Consider the following 19,977-nt stretch of genomic DNA (forward strand, 5'->3'; position numbering starts at 1 on the left):
GTTCAGTACTTTACCGCACGTCGAGTCGGACGCACAGTTATACTTGTTGCGCATTGAAATTTGAACGAGTGATACCATCTCTGGTCATGGCAAAACGTATTTTATACTTTTCCAAATTTTAGTTTGTGGGATTAAATAAATGCAAAATTATTAATGACGCAAGCTCCGTCCAAGTCCAACAAAGACTTTACAACACCAATGCACCATGTCCACTCTCGTCCCCTCGTGGATCGTTCAGGAGTTTTATCAACAAGAGAAGCTAACGTTACAACTTGCACAAGGTACATGTACAACTTCGACGGGCTAATAAAAAACCTAGGCTACGCAAATTATTTTATTGTTGATACAGGCCCACCTGTTGGGCGTGACCTACACGATTGTTCTCTTTCATTCCCAAAAGTGCTTTGTGGCGAATGGGGTCTATTGTTATTCCAGGCACGTGGATGGAAGATTCCAATATCTTGATTCCTGAGACCCCTTGTATGTATGATGAAGTAGGCCTGGGGACCTACATTAAGACCAATGAATGATATAGGCTAGTTGGCAAGTTCAGACTCGGAGCAATAAGGTTTGTAACCTCAACCTTTGTAAAAACTACAGCTCTAGACATTGGCGGACCAGGGAGCCAAGCAAGGAAACCATGTGCCTCACAAAATGCACATGTACCTGGTGGTACTCATGTACATGCACCCAACAGCGACGGAACAGTTTTAAAAGTGGAGGGGGGGGGAAAGGACCGGTCATTAGACTGAAAAGAATATAGTTATGAAGTTGCAATGTACCTTCAACAGCTGGTAGGCCTACAAAGTGGGATGGGGCAAAATAACTGACTTTCATTTTTTTGACCGAATTTTATCACAATGCACTGTTCACGATCTGAGCTGGTTGTGTAGTCCTCAAGCTTTCTTGGATATCCTTACTTGCCAAGACAGAGCACCACCTGCCAAGTATGCCCGTGGCAAATCAGAAATGACATCCGCAGGCAAACCCTCCCAACAGGGCGTAAAGAGCGCGCTGCGGGGACCTGCTTACACTACCTACATGCCCCGGGGTTTTTTTTCAACAGGCGCCTACTTTAAGGTGTAGGATGTTTGTTTTCATAAGGCATAATCCCAACAGAAGAAAGGTTTTGGATCAGAAGTGGAAATTGTTTTTAATTGTCATAAAGTGGGGATACTCGGTGACGTGACTGTGCCCACTGAGATGCTGTGGGAGGCCTGTTACTGTTTGGCCACTCAAATGTCATTGTACACTTACAACATCTCTGACAATATCCCCTGGGGAGTTCTGACCAAGGGCTGGACAAGATATTGCAGGAATTTGTCATTGAGAGGAATGCCCACAATTTGTGGTAGGCAGAAGTGTGTTTTGAAAATTCCCATGTCCTGCCTGTGGGGGATTTTCTCAAAGTCTCTGTGGACAAAAAGCTGCAGTTCAGAGCATTCATATGAGTTGGTGAAAGATTCAGAAAGTTGTGGATGGAGTGGTACAACCTCTGGTCTGCTTTTGAAGTGGTACAGTAAGTTCTCAAATTAAGAGGGATTGGAGCCAGTCAGAGTCATTATATTTGCCTGGCAGTCTTTGGAAAACTATGGCTTGCTCTCTGTAAAAAAGCAAAGGTGCACTTCATCACACATTGTAAAAAATCTCACCAATAATGTTTACGTGATATACATGTATGTCCCTCTTCAGCAAAATTAAATGGGGCAAGTGCCCTGTGGAAGCCAAACCTGTTATCAACTGGCCTCCCATGGCTTCCCATGCAGATGATAGACGAAAAGAGAGTTCTGTTGGTAGCACGTGGATCCTGGGGCAAGATGGGCTCTTGCCACGCTAAGGGAGCCTTGCAAAAATAAAAAAAGAAGAAATAATAAGATGAAATGAAAACCAAAAAATAAAAGGGGTCGAAAATCGCTGGAATACTTAAATAAAAAGAAAATCAAAATTGAACCCCCCACTCTTAATAATTTATCACATGTAGTTCGCTGATGATGAGTGCTTTGCCTGCCTTCCCCCCCTCCCATACCAAGCCATGGAGATAAGACATGATCGGAGTTCAGCATTTACTGTATTAGGTTTGTCCTGAGTCACATCTTTCAGTATTGCTTGTAGTTATCTGCTTCCGAGCCCATTTGAATCAAAGAATCTCCACCTTTTGAGTTGTTTGTCTGACTTACACCACATCCCTCCCTTCACAATTGTCTATAATTATGTAAAGTTCAAGAAAACAACAGGTTTTTACCCATACTTTGATCCCTGAGATGAATTTGATCCATTGTCAAGTGTTGGCTAGCTATGTGTGTATGTGTACATCTTCAAGTACGTAAAAGCTTTGCTCCTGGACCAAGCCATTAATTAAAGTTCTGTTCGGTTGAGTGCACAATTATTTTTTTTCTTTCACATGCAGAGCGCATGCTTATGAAGTCACACACAGAGCTAGAGATGTGCAGTCAGCACCAACAGTGGATCGTAGGGTGCATACACTGTCTTCATACCAAATGATTTGTAAGTTAGTTGTGGAGGTATGCTCTCGAGTTAACACATGCTATCAATATGACTGTCTGAAGTAAGAAGAAACGAACAGAAACAATGTTGTACTAGTGTACCCAACTCTCAAGAACATGGACCCAACTCTCAAGAACATGGACCCAACTCTCAAGAACATGTACCCAACTGTCAAGAACATGTACACTGTACCGGTACCTCACTGTCAAGAACGTTTCTTATTGTTTGAAGTAATAATTTGATGTCACAACTGCTTTTTCTATGTCTATCAAGTCAATTTTTATACATCAGCTGTTTTTAAAGATTCTACTGTCAAGTGTACATTCTTCAGAACAATTGACACTTCTAAATAGCATGATATCACGAGAGCGCTTTAAAAAAGACGGAAAGAGCAATTACAGATAGTTTAAAAAGAGACGTTTTCTTGGTATTCTACTAGACAAGTTTCTGGTTAATTAATGATGTTTTGTTGCTTTCAAAATGTCGGACAAATAGAGAAACTCCAGTCAGCAAGCATTCGATTAGCTTCCATTTTCTCAAGTTACTCATGAGCTGCATTTGAGATGTTGCATGACAGGAATAGATCTAGCATTTTTTGGGAGAGGTTGTTTTGTTATCTGACCTTTAGTACCGTAGCATCCAAGCGAGTATTTATGGTAAAATGTTGTATGCTTCAGGGTGCTGTGTGCATTTCACATCATTCCGTGTACACAAAGTTTTTATTTAAACCCTACATGTATACCCCGGCCCCGGTAGCTGATGCAGTCCCCTTGCATATGCTTCAGGCAAGTTTTCTACATGTTCATTTTTTTTTTCAAAACAACTTATTGAAACTTGTTCAGGATACATTCCCTCAGTCAGTGTTGAGTAAAGTCTGGGTCCCTGAAGCACCTTGGCTTCACTTTGTCATCCAATCACTCAGCTCAATCACAGACTTCCTTCGAAACTGGCAGGGGGGCTAAGGACCCACAGCCAGAGTCAAATTGCATATTTAGCACCCTCGCAATTAGGTTTGTTACTGCTGGATTGGGTTATTGCACGGTTACCTTTTTTTCTGTAGAGTCTGTTCTTGTGACGTTTCTTGTGACGTCACAATTATGTTTTTCCTGCAAGAGGCCGCTAACACTATAGTTGGCCATTGGTACAAAAGTAAAAGAACAATTCACGAGGTGTTAAAAATCCCACGCAGCGATCAGAAAACCAGATAAAAATACAACACTAATAACTAATGAATGAAAATAAAACCTGTTTAAAATTAATGGGACAAATGTTCATTTTGATCTGATTGGAGGTGAAATCAAAAACTGACCAAAACCTGACATTTCTGCAAACTTTGGCCGTCCATACATGTTGAAGGCAAAAGAGAAAGTGGACTATATCACAGGTCATGAATATCCAATAGTAGTGTAATAATATTTATCAGTCTGATATTTATATGGTTTACCTTTGTTGGTCCCATGAGCTGATAAGGTATTGTTGCCTTGCAGATAGGGTTGTTGTAACATTCAAGGAAACATGTACCCTAGCTTGACAGAGCTGGCTTAGGCCTACATGTATCAAGTAGCTCTGCATCACTGTAAGAGGAAAGTATTCATGCATACACAAATAACGGTACATTAAATGGTTGTCGGTTTACAGTTGAATTGTTTTCATCTGACAGTTTTTATCAACTGAAAATAAAACTGTTTTTTACATCACATTCAGCCCACATTTTTTTTTCTTGTGGAAAGATAGTTGCATTAGACCTAAATTTATTGCACTAGGGCATAATCATTAGCTCACATTTCCTTGGAAACTCTTAATGCACGATGTACATGTATTTTGTACATATTCATTTTGTAATACCTGCAATTTTATAATTCTCCACTGTTAAACACAAAGAGCTTTTATATAATGTTGGGATGTGAAAAATGTGATTCCCTTTCCAACCAAAAACAGGACAGATTTGACAAGTGAGAAACTGGTGCATTATTCAATTTAGTACAGTAGGGATACCCAATGAAACTGGTACAGGGAAACACCTGAGGTGTGAATAAAACTCAGCAAAACTATCAGAATTGAAAGCACTCCCAATTCCTAGGGTAAACCCTCCATGCTTGAATTTTCATGGCACCATGGTGTGGTAGCCACAGGCGCCGCCTGTGCATTAAGACCCTGGCTGAAAGACACTTCTTAGCCCCTCTGACCTCTCTAGAGGACATGTCTGTGGCCTCAACATGGGGACATCCCTACCCTCATCATCCCCCAGGCAAGCCTGCCTTCTCTTTCTACTTCCCTGACCTGCCCTGGTGGTCTGGTAAAGTTGATCACCTGTTGTGCTGGGTGTAAGTGTTTCGACCCCTCAGTATCTGCATGACCCTGGGGTATCTGCAGGCTGTTTGGGGTCTTGGCGGGGCTCTAGTTTGTCCAAACCATGGAGGAAGGAAAGTTGTTTTTCCTTCCTTCAAGTCCAAACATTGCACAGAGATACATCTGGGATCTGGGTGTACTTAATTCACAAAGTCACAATTCCGTTATTGTTTATATGTCGCCAAGGAAAATGCTGAACAGGAAAACTTGTTTATTTTCTAAACACGTTCTTTGTTCTGTTGTATAAGCAAGTTGTTCATGGTTAAAACTGTGTACTCTATAAACACTGGATTATAGATTAACAACTGCTGAATGATGACGTTCTTATTCTTTGTATTTTGGCAAGTATCGGACCCTGGTGGTCCAAGAGGCTTAATGACTTACATGCAACCTGTGCATAAGAGTGATATGCAAGTACATCTGATTCTGATCATCAACTTGACCCTAACACTCCTCAGTCCTTCACCTGTTGGAGGATTGAGGACTGTTAGGGTTAATAGATGACATGTGGACTGTACATGTAGTTGTGCTTGGTAACATGTTCCATTCTTCCTTATCTGGCACTCTTGTTAATTCCTGGATATTTTGTTTTCCCATAATTTTGGCATATTCAACCGGTAACTACCGGTACTTACTTTTTCCTTCTTCTGTTATGATAGTGTAGGTGCAGTCCTGAGGCTACGCTGGTTTTCATGATTTCTCTGTACGCTGCAAGGGTGGATCAAGAACAATTTCTTTTGGGGGGACAAACTTGCTTTGGGGAGACCTATTTTGACCTTATAATGCCCACATTTCTGAGGGTTGAGGGTACATATTGCACACTTCTGGAAGGGAGGGAAATGAAATAGACTAAAAACAATTGCCTTTCTCTCAATACGCCTGTTTCCCCTCCAAGAAAACGTAGCTCCTTTTTTGGAGGCTATAATGGCCCCTGTTGGCACCCCCACCCTTGATCCGCCCTTGGTGCGACGGGCATCTTTCTAATTTCTCTTTGACAATTTTGAAAATAATGAAAAATGAAATATACATGTAGCAGTGTTTGATCAGTACAGTGCTCCTTCCAATCGTGTGTTTGCAAGCTGCCGTCTTGCAGGCTGTTGCTTTTGTGCCAGTGGGTGTACACAAAGGAGGCTTGGTTGTGGAACAAAAGAACTACCCTGCAAAATGGCCACCACGCAAAGCCTCAATCAGGATGAGCTGCAGTTGTCAACCCCCACCCCCAACACCGCTTCCTCGACCCCACCCCACCCATCTGTGAAACCACCTACGCATCTTGTTCGATCGATAATCAAAAGGTTTTTCATTTGCAGAATCCACACTGTCCACATCCTGGATGCATATTTAGATGTCTCACGGGATGGATCATGCAGGTCAGAGTGTACAATGGCCTCCAAATATGCAGATAAGTATTGTAACAAAAACTAAAAGGTATGTGAGTAAAAGTCTTCTAGATTGAAAAAAAAAAGATACTGAATCCTGAATTGATCGTAACTACTGTACTCACTGTGTGTATGTCAACTGCATGTACTGTACATGCATGTACATGATTTCTGTGTGTGTTGTACTGCACAGTAGCCTCTAACATGGCTTCAGTGTTAATGTCTGATGCAGCAAGAGTGGATAAAGGCCCACATTTTCAGGGGGCCAGAATTGTCTTTTCGGATTCCAAAAATTGGAAATTTCTTTCTATGTAACCTTGAAAGGTTAAAGGTTTCACATAGGTTACATAACAGTGTGTAACCTTCGTAATGATGGAATGACATTTTGTACAACGGAATGACATTTTTATACATTTTACCATTTAAATAAAAAACGGTGCCGTGTAAATTATGTTTCTACTAGTGAGACAGAAAAGTAAATGTTAAAAAAATACACTTGTTCAGTAGTATTCCATTACTAACCTCATTAACATTCATAATCAGAATAGTAACAGTACCAGTATTTAAGAGTAAAATTAAACTGAAAGTGAAACTTAAATTTTGAGTTAGAAGTAGTAGGCCTACATTAGTGATCCCTTTTCTATTGTACTAATAAAAAGTATTTACTCATCTTTTGGTATATCTCAAACCAAAATTTGAGAATGATTTCCTGATGTCTTGATATGTCATCGTCTTTAAGATTTGATGAATCAACCTCACTAGCACGTTGGACTGACATCGTCCCTGTGTTTTCCAGGTAGCAGTACAAAAACCCGTCTGATGGTGTGCAGTTCATTCAACTCCATGTTGTTGACTTGTCAGAATTGCCATCCTGGTGGGCAGGATGTTTCCTTTCAACATCTCTCTGGGTAGATAAATAATCACACCATGCATTCTTGCATGTTCCGAGGGCAGAACCACTTAGCCTCTGCTCTAAATGTACTCCGCACCCTCTCTCCCCCCCCAGAGTTCTTGATGTTCAGCGTTGGAACTTCAGTGTGCCAATATTAGGAGTGGAAGTTGTGAAGTTGCCAACTTTCTGTGCAGTAGATTTGTGATAACAAACACCAGGCATGTCCATGGATTGAAGTCATTGTACATGTACATTGAAGTACCATAGTTTGCTAAATGTGAAACACCCAGGGGAATCATCACACAGATGGATGTAATTTTTCTTGATGGTGATAGCTGGTGATGTCACATTTCACTGAAAACACATTTCTTGGCCGAGCTTGCCATTTTTAAATCTGTGATGCCAATATAGAGAGTTTCAGGTTTTATAATGTTTGGTAGATAGGCCTAGACATGGGATTCATAACTGGCCATCGATTGAAAAGTGGCATTATTTTGATTTAAAAATGTTTTTTTATACAAAAAACTGTGTAGATGTGGATAAAAATGATGAATTTAAATACAAATCACTTTGATACACATACCGGTAAATACCTGTAAGTCATACACCGTAGGCTTCACCCTGAAGTTCCTAATAAACATAGCAATTAAGTTGGACTAATATTTATTAAGAAATCCCCTCCCCCATCCCAATAAAACAAATGCCCGTGTGTAAGCATCTGACCTTTCTCTACTTTTGTCAGTTAATCACCATGCAGAAGTTTTGTCATGTTTTGGGCATGAAATGGGTAGTTGTTGTTGTTTTGTTTTAATGGCACTTTAGCAACTCAGGCTATTTGTGCCAATAACTGTACGTTTATTCATACACTTTATTAATCAGCATCACATTACGGAGTTAGGAAGAAGGTCCAGTTTTAGAGGCAGGAGGAAACCGGAGTACCCGGAGAAAACCTGTGAGAGCGAGTGTGGACCGGAAACCAAATGCACTTAAAGCCTGGGCCAAGCCGTGAAATGGGTAGGACCATACAGTGACATTTTATTGGTGGAGGGGTAGCAACATGCGTGGCCTAAATTTGAGCTGAATGAGAACACCTGTTGGCACAGAAGGTGCACAATGCATTTAACCCTTCAAGGGGGCAATCTCATCCTCATTCCCTTTCCATCCTCTGAAGTGATCTGTGACTTGTACACTAACAATTGCTGGAAGCTTTGAGGTCATTTTGATAGAACTCCTCTCAAAAATGCGGGTTTAGTCGGATACATGAGCATGGAGCAGTGGCACACTCCATGCTGCTTGAACAATTTTGAGCAGCGTTCAAATGATCAAAGATTTCCGAGAATTCAAGCAGCATTTTCTATGATAAAGATCTTGTAAAAGATTTCTACAAAGGGTCATGAAGAAATTCCGAGTGTTGATCAAGAACTTGCTCCCCACAATTTCCAGTTCAGGCCCATGGCTGAATTGTGGGTCCACTTGTCACAGTCCTGCTTAAAAAATCTGAAAATGGATGGTCTCGAAATTTGCCAGGAAAACTGAAAGTGAAATGGTCTCTGCCAGCATGTGTGTGGTAATAGTGTCTATGTACTCAGTGACCTCAGTGTTGTTAAAATCCAGCCCTTCAGCAATCTAACATTAGTGATGTAGTCCATCAAAGCAAGAGTGTGTAATAACATCTCTTTGGGGCTGAGAAGGCTTTTCATCAGTGGTGGTCTCCCCACCAGTCCCCAATGTGCAGACGAATTAAATCATTTATTTTTTTCAACCGGGGAGGGATGTTTCAGAAAGAAATCCATGAGTGCCGTTGGTTTCATGACTCAGTGACCTTTAATGTTCATGTACTTAACTGTTGAGATGTTTCGGGAGATTGATCAAATCAAATCATCGTGAATTTGGCGCATTCTGGACATCGAAATGTGTAAATTCTGCCATTTCCATCTGAAGGTGCATTATAGTCTTACAGGGTGTGAGATTACTTGATATGGGGGGGGTCCTAGGTAAAGTGCAGTATATCTTATTATCCTGTCTTGACCACAGAGATACCTTGTACATGTATTTTAGGGTAGGCCTAATGGAGACAGACTTCTTAGAATGATTTTGTTTTCCCCACATGTCAAGCCTGGTTGCTCTGAGACTAGTGTCCTGCGATATGTCAAATCTCTGGGGCAGTATCCATTGCAGAGACCTCAGACCTGCAAAGGCGATGTGAAGTTCAAGGCCTGTCGATTTAATTTCATGCCCAAGGATGCTTCCCCAGTACTCAGAAAAATGTCTCAGGCATGGCATTAAAGCTATTTTAGCTAAGCTGTCAACATTGACATGCAGAATGCAGAGTTATCGGTAGGTGAGTTCTGATGAGTTCTGATTAACTTGGCATTTTAATTGAGCCATCTGTAGCCGCTAATAAAGGTTCATCTATGTGGAGACATACCTCTCATAAATTATTGACTGGCTGCATGGCAATGAATACCAGTGCTAATCATGTTGGAAATGTCAAGTCATTGGGGAGACTATGCATCCAGGGCTAGCAGTGATCTTGGCTGTCCCTTGTGAGAAATTCCCAATGAAAAATCCCTCAGACATCAGGCAGGAATGGTGGTTTTGTAAGGCCACCCAGAGAATGTGAAACTTGGCCTTCACGGGTCATTCTAATCACAAGTGCGTGTATAGTTGAATATTGTGGATTTATAATGTACATGTGCACATGTACATGTACATCTGCTTACAAAATCACACCAGTCACATTCATGTGTGCTGAATACATTGTTCATGGTTGATTGATGCCATGAATTTCCACAAGTAATCCCATCACCCAATGGACGACAATTTAGGATGACAGTGAAACATGTATTTCCCCCTGGCACTGACCCACAGGCCCAGTGCACTGGTGATTCAGAGGCTGGATTTCCTACAGGGACAGAACCCAAATCTCAGGCTGTTCTCAGCGTGCCTGGCCCGTTCCTGGAGTCATTGGATTGTTATTGGGAAGGGGGCATATCGGCATCACTCCCTTATCACTTACAAGCAAGGACTTCATTTGATTAGAGGGTCCTGTTTTGGAACTGTGCTTGGATTCGGAATCAAAATTTATAAACAATTCTGTGGCAGCTGAGTCGTTCAAAAAGTGGGGAGCAAGGGGAAGATCTTTATACCCGTCTCTCAGGTAGTGAGCGAGGGTGATGTAAAATTTCAGAAATTGGGGAACCACCCTCTTTGCTCCCTCACCCCTCTCCTATCCCGCATACCTGCCTGTAACTGATGTACGGGTTTATAGTTGTCTCAGATTTGACAATTTGTTCAACGATGTGGGATGTGTCCCACTAATAGGACAGCTGGATGGGCACAAGACTCTAGCCCCAGTCACATTCTCCTCCACTCCCTTCCCCAGACCCTGGTTCTGTCTGTCTAGCCTGATCTTAACTATGATTCAGAAATGGAATCAGTCATATTGCATCACACCAGGCATTGCCTCTTGGGTCTAGGGGTCCTGCCTCCTGTTATTAGTGGAAGGTGATTAATTGCGGAGAAATGATTTAAGGGAGGCATGTTGCACTACGCCAACTGGTGGGATTTCAATTCTTCGTCGGTCCTACCACACACTGAGAAACAAATCAGAGATGTACAGAATGTCATTTTGTCAATGTATCGCCCCCAGCAGCATTACGGGCGATGGCAAAAGACTGCAGAATGATGGATTGCTGCAGGTTTGATGAACAATTGTTTGCAGATGGCCCAATTAGACTCTGACTTCAAAGGGTGGAGTTGAGGTTAGTCAAATGTGTCTCGCAGGTTCTTGAGCGTCAAATAAATCAGACAATATCCTTATAGACCTGTACAGGTTAATGTTGAATTCTGTGAATCTGAAGGCCACCCGTGACGACTCTGCCTCTCCCAAGGCACTGGAGGCAAAATGAGTGAATTCGATATTTCAGCAGGGCCACAGGCAATCAGTTATTATGCATCTCACTGCACCATCAATCAGGACCTGCTTTTTTTTGTACATTTCCCTTTTTGAATTGGTTAAATTTGATTGTCTGGCACTCCGTCTAAGGTGCAGCAGGCTTCGTGAATTCTGATTACTGCGAAGACAATCTCTGAAGCCTTCAGCAGAGAAATAAATCTGGCATGGAAACCTTTGTTCCTCTCTGTGCATGCTTCCCATTTGGAATAGATTGGACAAATTAGAATGACATTGAACATATACCAGTACTTTTCAGACATCTGTCTGTGAAACGGAATGCAAAATTCCACTTTCCTAATATGCTGACATTTCACAGAACTGGCACTTGATTATATGGACTTGATCAGTAAAAAGCCCCACTGTCTAGACAAACTTCTCAGATTCATGCATTAAAGGTATGCTGGGTACCGGGTCAGCTGGAAAAAATCTTTTAAAATACATGCCTGAAAGAAACTAAATTTACACACATATGTCCACATTTTTTGGCTGTGGTACTTTTCAGCCCAGCATGACATTGGCTCCATAACCAGGTTCTCTTTTTTTTTCAGTGGTCTGGAATTTCCACCCCCACCTCCTAAATGACAACAGTTGAGCTGAAAAGAGTTGAGCAAAAAAAAAATAAGAAAAACAGTGATTGTGTGCAGTGGCTGTTTTGGTTTCATAACCCTCCCTAGAGATTTGGAGTGTTTCCCCCCCCCCATGAAGTATGGAAATGACGAATCAAGCTCGCTACGCCAGCGTTGGTACTGTACCTGTTCTTGGAATTATCACTGTTCCCATTTTTACATTGAGTCTGCATCAGTAATCAAGAGGAAGAAGAGGGTCCTTCACACAGACACAGTGACACGGTAGATTTAGTCGTCTGTCTGAAAGAGAGAAAAAAAAGCTGTATTGCCTGGTCAGGAAACGTTAATTGAGACGGTTTGATATAGAAATAAACTGCATGTATTTCACAGGATGCGAGGTGCCAGAGTCCCCATGTTTTCCGTTGACTGTCAGTCAGACTGACTGACATATTTTCAAAATGTGAAGTTTCAGTGGAGGCAAAAAAGTTGTCAAGTTAATATTGATGAGGGTGCACCTTGCAGGTTGCCAAGGTATTTGAAAAAGGGATCATTATTTTGGTGAAGTTCTGCAGTACTCAATCATCAGTAAGTGAACTTTTTAGATTTTTGTTTAGTTATGAGTTTTCGCAATTGTTTTATCTTCTTTTTTTTAAATCAAGCTTGGGGGGTCCCATGTGGCTCTGGCAAAGGTGAAACTTGTAGACTCTCATTTCAGTCTTAAAATCCATTTTGATTATCACAGAGCCTGTGTTCCCAATAACACTTGAATCCAAGCCTTCAGTTGTTGAAAGAATTCAGTTAAGCAAATTGCATTCACTTACAAGTCAGTGTGGCACACTTTACGGTATTGAATGTTACGTGCCAATGTACATTGAATAGATGAAGGTACTGTGGCATTTTATCCCCAAGCCAGTCTAGGTTGTACCAGTTTATTGGGAAAGCCACCTCAACCTAAGCTCTGCCATGTCCCTTGAGTTTAACCAGCAAGGCCTACATGTTGTAGGAGTACATGTGTGTCGTTTTGGTGGAAATACATGTACATGTACCACTGATTAGTACTCGATGGGTGACTCTGTTGACTGACACGACAACTAACATGAATGGGATAACAAGAATTATTGGCAAGGTCGAAGGGGAACTGGTTTAATATTCTTCTGTTCATCAGTTCTCAGCAGTTTCTACATTTACACAATTGGGTTTCAATTATTAGACTTATTATAAAAGAACACTCGAATAATCCATAGGAAGCTGCCAATAATCCGCACTCTTCACTGCAATGTCTATAATCTGCACTCTTCACAGTGTGGTCTATAATTTGGCCTACGCAATCCTCACGTGGGTGACTTCACTGAATCATGCAAAATATTAGTGGATTGCAAGTGTCTACTCTGATTCTAGATAACAGGTACCTAAAGGCAACTACCCATTCTCTTTTTGTCTAGTCTCTAACTGCCTGCTTTATCAGTGACCTTCAGATGGAACTTGACAACTAGCTCTTAATTTTACCCACGCAGTCTCTCTCAGAGTACGTTCTACTGTCGGTCCTTCCTATACCCTATTCTAGGAACGAATACAATTGACTGATGGAGTCAACCTTTGTGGATTACAATTCAGTATTTAAGCACTATTAAATCTATACCACTAGATGTTTAAGTCACTAAAACCATTCAAAAGCAGACTCCCGACTAATGTAGCCTAACGCTACTTGCGCAGCAAGGCACACGCTCCAGGTATAACATGAACTCACACGAGTCCTGTACTGCTGTCTACCATCAAAACAAGGGCTATTACACACATTATTACAATTACGCATGGGCACCAATAAAACTACACTGAATACAAATGATGTCATTAATACCAAACAAGCTATTTCCCTACATGCATTTGATTAATTCCACAGACTCTGCCCTTTCCAGTATGTGGCCTGACACACTAAGCACTTATGCTTCCTGGCTTTTATAAGTGCCTTCATCTTGTGCCATCTCTTCTAATTGGCTGGTACCCTGTCCACCTAAACCAAAAACAAAGGGAAACACCTAAAAAATGAACTACTCTATTAAAAAAAATCCTAGTACAGTGTCTCTCTTTATAACTCCTAACTACATCATAAACTTTCTTCCCCAGCGATACTGCTGGGGAAGTCAACAAAGACTTTTGCTTGGCGCCTCGCTGGACTCTGTCCAGCACTACTAGATTTATTCTTACCGTGGTCCGCAGGGTTGCCTTCCTGACATCCTATGATCCAAAGTTTCATGACCACTAGCAGTTTTCATCACTTCATCTTGAAACACTGTTTCATCCTGTGCCTCTCCCTGTATTACACATTTCAGTCTTTTCCACTTAAGGGTTTTCTGTTGCCCTCTTGATGGAACTGACTCTTTAGGCTCTACTTTGCAAAGTTATGGCTTTAACTTGTCTACATGCACCACACAAAGTTTACGGCCCTGCTTCAGTTTGACGCTGTCTTCTACCGATACATCTGACAACTTCTTAACTATCTGCATTGTCCCTCCCAACGCATTTGAAGCATGGGGACATGTTTTTCTTTTTGGCAGGGTCATGCAGCCATACTAGCCGCTCCTCTTTTAGACCTGCCGCCCCCATCTGTCACCTTTTCGGTCGTAAATTTCTTTTCTGCCTACAAGGGGTTCTAACTCAGGCACTGTCTTGCTCTTTCTTAGCATATTACTCTGCAGGTCCTCTGCAAAGTCTGTCTGGGTGTTCTCTGTATCTGTTGGTCAGATCTAAAGGAATGCTGACCTCCCTTCCCAACATCATCATGTTTTGGGATTCCCCTGAAATTTCCCTGTCAATTCTTGTGGCCTGCACTGATACGCAAATTAAAGGTGGCATCAGGAGCATCTCATCCTATAGCTCTTCCTCCTCTTCAGATCACTGAGAACAGCCACAAAGTTGACTAGTGTCTCGCTAAATCTCATAACTATCCCATCTGATTTGGAATTATAAGTAGTTGTTCTGGTCGATGTCACCTAATCTCACTGAAAAGCTGAGATTCAAAATTGGTGCCCTGGTCTGACTGCAATTCTTGTGGCACACCAAACCAGCGTACATACTCTTGCACTGTATTAAACTTGGGTGCTACTGTATTGATAGTGGAATCAGGAATGGGATATGCTTCCATCTACTTTTTATGGCATAATCTCCTCTTACTAAAATCCACTAATTGCGATTGCCAATCTTCGGCAGTGGCCCAAGCAAGTCTGTGACTGCCCTCTCTATGGGCATATCCACTCAGTATTATGGGGCTTTTCTCCTCTTAAATGAGTGCCTTTTGAACCTTGCACAGGTGTCACAACTCCGCAGAAATTATCTGACATCTGTGGACATTCCAGGCCAGAAGATCTGTATTTCATTTTGGCCAGTGCCTTACTCAAGTGGCCACTGACTTGTCCACCATGTATCTCTCTTAGGATGTCTTTCCTAAGTTTCTGCTGCAAAATCAATAGCCATCTGATCAATTTGACATTGTCCGACTCCCACCTTTTGGACAGCACCCCTTCTTGTACTGCCAACTGGTCCTAACTCGGCCAGTATTTCTCATAACTTCAGAAGGGTTCTGATGAGGCACTCCCTCCCATTCCAGGTGACCCTTGCCCTTTTCTTTCTTTCTTTCATGTGACCCAACTCATGGTCTTGTCCTGAAGTTGAGCTCAGTCAACTCATTCCATGAAATCATTAGCTAGGCAACTATGCCCCTCACCAACATCTCCTCTGTGAGGGTATCCTAGGCTTCTTGCCTCTCCTTTCGACAATGCTTATTCTCTGTCTAAGTACCCACCTGTGGGTAAAAGGAAGTCCATACCCACATACCTTGGTACTTCATCTCTAGGAGGACTGCCTTGACTGGGTGCATGGTCTTACTCACCTGCACACCTTCCCAAGCCACAATCAACCTGTCTCACTTGAACTTTCCCTGTGCCCAAGAGTGGTCCCTTCTCTTTGGGTGTTTGATAGTACATTGTATCACTGAGGAGTGTGTCTGTGGAGCATACTGTATGTAAATTAAAAACCAACACCTTATTCCTCTCACTATTCCATCAACTGAACAGTCCACCCAGGGGACCAAGATTGGCCACTGGAAGGGTTACTACCCTTTTGCCATCCTCTCATCTCTTCTCCTGTATATTGGCTGAGCTCTGTGGTCGGGCCATCTTTTGGGCCCTCTGATGTTGCCAGCTCATCCATAGACCTTACTGGTGGCTTGACCCCTTTTTCCTTCTTCTGTGGTTGTTTATTAGGTTCTTGCACTCCCTTACAAAGTTGCCCTTCTCTCCCTAGGGAGTTTTTTTGATCTTGCATGGCAGTTTCTTGATTCCTTTGCCATGGGATCTCTCTCCCACTGCAGGAACTGGGCTTCTAACTTAAGTGTACTCTACAGCTCTGTCTCCATACTTGGAGGACTCTGTCTACTCATACTGTTGCACTCTTGCAAATGTCACACACAAACCTTCCTGTTTCTTAAAGATTTACAACGCTCAGCCACTTTCCGTTCGGTGATTCCAACATCACAGATTCACTTGCCAGCACGGGAAAACTGTCCCAATTTTCCCAGTAAAATATGTCTTGATCAACAATACTGACCCAATCAATACCAACCATTTCACTTTGGACACCATGTTGTGGCATTTATTCCCCCAAAACCAGTCCAGGTTTTACCAGTCTGTAGGGAAAATCGCCTTTAATACCTAAACTTAAATCTTTGCCTTAGCCCTTGAGTTTGACAAGTAATCCAAAGTAATCCAAAGCTCAGGGGTATAGGGTCGTTTGGCAGAACTATGCCAAAGATTGGTAATTGATGGGTGACTTTGTTGACTGACTGGACAACAAACATGAATGGAACAACAAGAATTATTGGCAAGATCAAAGGGGAACTGCTTTGGTACTCTTCTCTTCAGTTCTCAATGCTTACTTTATTTACACAAATCTGCACTCTATACTCTGAGTGCTGTCTATAAGTTTTGGGGTGACTTCAGGGCCCGTCGTCAAGGGGGGCCCGAGGGGGCAGCCCCCCAGACAGGAAGCTGGTTCCCCATTGGTAAAAAGAATCATCTTTAAACATTATGTTGTGTTCTTGTAATGTGGCCCTGTCCCCCCAGCTGATACTGTGGCCCCCTTTAATGCCTGAAGCACCACCAGGCTGATTACTTCCCTGAGATCACCCAAATATCAGATTGCAAATGTCTGCTCTGTTTCTCATAACAGGTACCAGTGCCTTAAGGCAAGCACCGTTTCTCCCTCTGCCTAGTCTCTCAGGGCCTTAATAACGGTGACCTGTGGACAGAACTTGGCAACCTATCTCTTAACTTTAGCCACACAGTCTTTCTCAGAATATGTTCTGCTGTCATTCCTTCCTAACTGATTCTACGAAAGCACACAATTAACTACTACAGTCAACCTTTGCGGATTGCAATTAGCTAATGCTGTTTCATCTACACAACTGATCACTTAAAGTCACTAAACTGTACCCAATACACATGCAAGTGCACAAGCACACAGCATTACAGTGGCTGAACTTCCACAGTGGCGCGCGCACACACAGGTGTTTGTTTCAACACTGCATTAAGTTCAAAACCAGACTCCCAATTAATCTAGCCTAGCGCTACGGTACTTGCACAGCATGGCACATGCTTCGACAAAACATAAACTCAACAGACCTGCACTGCTGTTTACAACATTATTAAAAACGAGGGTTATTACACACATTATTACAATGATGCTCAGGCACCAAGAAAACTGATCTTGTGCATACTCTGCTCCCTTTACAATTGTTTACATTACTTAAATTTACACTTAGTGTTAAGTGTCCCAGGTGAGCTTATGAACTAAGTCACAAGCTTATATTCTGGCGGGACTCAAACCCACAACCTCCTGCTTACTAGAGCAGATGTCTTACCACTCAGACCACCAAGCTTGCCAGGGTCAACTGGCCAACAGGAATCCCATTTGAAGTGAGTGCCTCTGCAACTAGCTATGAATTATTCGTATTTGGTTAAGACTTTTAACGTGGTTATAAATAGACATATGGAAACGGGGGAGAAAAAGAAAAGACAGTAAAGATCAAAGATTTTAGCAGATTAAAACTTTCTCTGACACTAACCAACTGGTTTGGTTCGGCAAACTTTTTTTTTCCCTGCTGCTTGCGCAGCTACATGTACAAGCAGCTGCAGTTCCTGAATTTTTCCTGGAGCGGGTTATGTTGAACTTTCCTTGAATGGAAAATCACAGGGCCAAGACAACACCTGCAAGGACAATTAATGCAATTGTTTAGTTTTGCCCCTTTGTCTAGCGGCAACCAAATCTCTTGAGTAAATGAAAGAGGTTTAACTGGCGCAAAAACAACTATTCCCCCCACAGCTGTAGGCCTATACATGTAGTTAGCAGCTCTTGATTGGAGCCATATGGTTCTCGGAAATGAGGCGTTGATATTGATGACTGGGTGATAGTGCTGGCAGCTTTTGGCTCTTCTAAAATGAATTAACTCAACTATTGATGGCCATGAATTACTGAAGCTCAAGGCAGAGAACATGACGTCAATGAGTACCTTGACTTGCATGGTGGGTAATTCCTTTTAGGGCATTCAACACCTTACAAATTAAATGTGCACACGTACACATTGGCTACATCATTTCTGTCTTTTGGGAGAAATATGTAGGATAGGAGATCATTTTGCAACTGTGTCTCTTTTGTCAGATCTCTTGAGAACAATGACCTCTTCAGAATTGAACACCTGGAAGATATAAATGTATTTGGGTGATGGGAATTTGATAAACAAGTCAGAGCTCAAAGATAATTTTAAAGGTTTGATACGTAGTGGTTGGATGAATGGGGGGAGCCTCATACTTAGGCAAGGTCTACCATAATGCCAATAGAGTTATACGTAGGTAGAGTTTGTGAGACCAATGAAGCTATGGTTGAATTTCTCACTTTTTTCTTCAACTTTTCAACTCAACAGATTTTTCCATGGTAATAAAATAGGAGATTGCTTGCAAAGTTCTTTTTTCCTTGTTTTGTTCAATTTTTACTGTTTTGGTTTGTTTTAAGGATTCCAGACGCTTGTACTTTATTGTCTTAAGTTTGAGGTCTGTTTTGAGTTTCTTACACTTACCGGTATTTAAAAATAAAAAAATGGTCATGATGTTAGTATGGGTAACCATGGCTGCAGTGTTCTGGCCACAATTTTTAAGAGCTTGCTGTGGGTAATAAAAGGGAGCAATTTTGACTTCACCTTCCTGTGGCCTTGGTCACTGTTTACATCATTGAAAGTCCTAAAGTCTCTGAAGGATTGCTCAACCTAAACAAACTCTGAACAGGGATTTTTCTTTTGCTGAAACGTGCGTCTTCTACTAGGAGATCCATCATGCCACTTCCAGTTAATTTTTTTGGTCAGAAAGCATTCCTTGTAAAGAGCCATTCTTGTGTGTTGATGAAAGAGAAGATGATGGCCTTGGAGCCCAGATCCAAGGAATTGAAGGATGGAGGATAGTTGGAACAGCTTAGAGATAATTGGGTGGATCTGCTTGAAGACCTTCTTTGGCATGCTTCGCAGGATGCATTCTGATTGGTTTGCGAGTGACAGGTGAAATGTTAGTGATTCACACCCACCACCAACAGGGCATTCAGCAAAAAATAGAACAATATAATCCAAGGCCTAATACCAGAATCATAATGTGCATAGAAAGGAATATCCAGAAAAGTCAAAATCAAATATTGCCACAGTTCATAGCAAATAGCATTACCGGTAAAGTTTGCCGTGCATTGCACTTCCAATCAAACAGGTAACTAAATGTTCATGAGTTGTAAGAGAACTGCATCTTATGCGTTTTACTGAAGAAAGACGGTGTTTGCGGTGTTTATGTGGCATTACTGGAAAATACGAAGGGGTGATATTCTTAAGGTATGATCTCAAATTTAAATAAGTTAACTTGTTCTTATTATGAGAAAAAAGTGAGATTAGAAGTTGCGTTCTAGAAAAAAAGATTCCCAAACTGAACAAGTTTCTTTGTCATATATGTTGAGTGGCTGTTTTCCCTATCTCTTTTCAGATGAGTGAATTTGGCTCATTTTTTTCTGATCGTTCCCCTCAACATTTGTGCACATGTTGGCAAAAAGTAGAGCATCTTGTTAAGTGCTCATATGTTTTTACCTCCCTCAGTATTCTTTGCATATTTCAAAAGAACACACTGCAGTTTTCCATTTGGGGGTATTTTGACACTTTGGCCTCAGGGCGTAATATTTTTTTCCTTTTTTAACAGAATATCCACAGAGAATTACCGAGGTCTTAGATTCACAGTTATATACAGGTGGAAT

General features: G+C 41.7%; 1 protein-coding gene and 2 long non-coding RNA genes across 5 annotated transcripts in view; 2 read left to right on the forward strand and 1 right to left on the reverse strand.

Moving 5' to 3' along the window:
- Window positions 1–193: 193 nt before the first annotated feature.
- Window positions 194–3,955, forward strand: LOC110988894 (uncharacterized). The gene is made up of 3 exons (XR_015425140.1): window positions 194–281; window positions 1,982–2,075; window positions 2,408–3,955. It is a non-coding gene; the product is annotated as an uncharacterized LOC110988894 (long non-coding RNA).
- Window positions 275–14,217, reverse strand: LOC110988889 (uncharacterized). Of its 3 annotated transcripts, XR_002599519.2 has the most exons (5): window positions 13,855–14,215; window positions 11,836–11,949; window positions 3,950–4,079; window positions 1,731–1,843; window positions 275–1,603 (listed from the first exon to the last, which is right to left on the reverse strand). It is a non-coding gene; the product is annotated as an uncharacterized LOC110988889 (long non-coding RNA). The 3 variants fall into 3 exon arrangements; XR_015425139.1 differs by having other exon boundaries at window positions 275–1,843; window positions 11,836–11,945; window positions 13,855–14,217; XR_015425138.1 differs by having other exon boundaries at window positions 275–1,843; window positions 13,855–14,216.
- LOC110987210 (ADAMTS-like protein 1) overlaps window positions 7,631–19,977 on the forward strand; it is a 109,055-nt gene continuing 96,708 nt past the window's right edge. The window contains exon 1 of the mRNA XM_087136430.1: window positions 7,631–8,139. The gene's annotated coding sequence lies outside the window, so the exon portion shown is untranslated. The remainder of the gene's footprint in view (window positions 8,140–19,977) is intronic.

The sequence above is a fragment of the Acanthaster planci genome, linkage group LG05 (genome assembly GCF_054643075.1).
Source record: "Acanthaster planci isolate LZ-2023a linkage group LG05, COTS_SCS, whole genome shotgun sequence".
Lineage (NCBI taxonomy): Eukaryota > Metazoa > Echinodermata > Asteroidea > Valvatida > Acanthasteridae > Acanthaster > Acanthaster planci.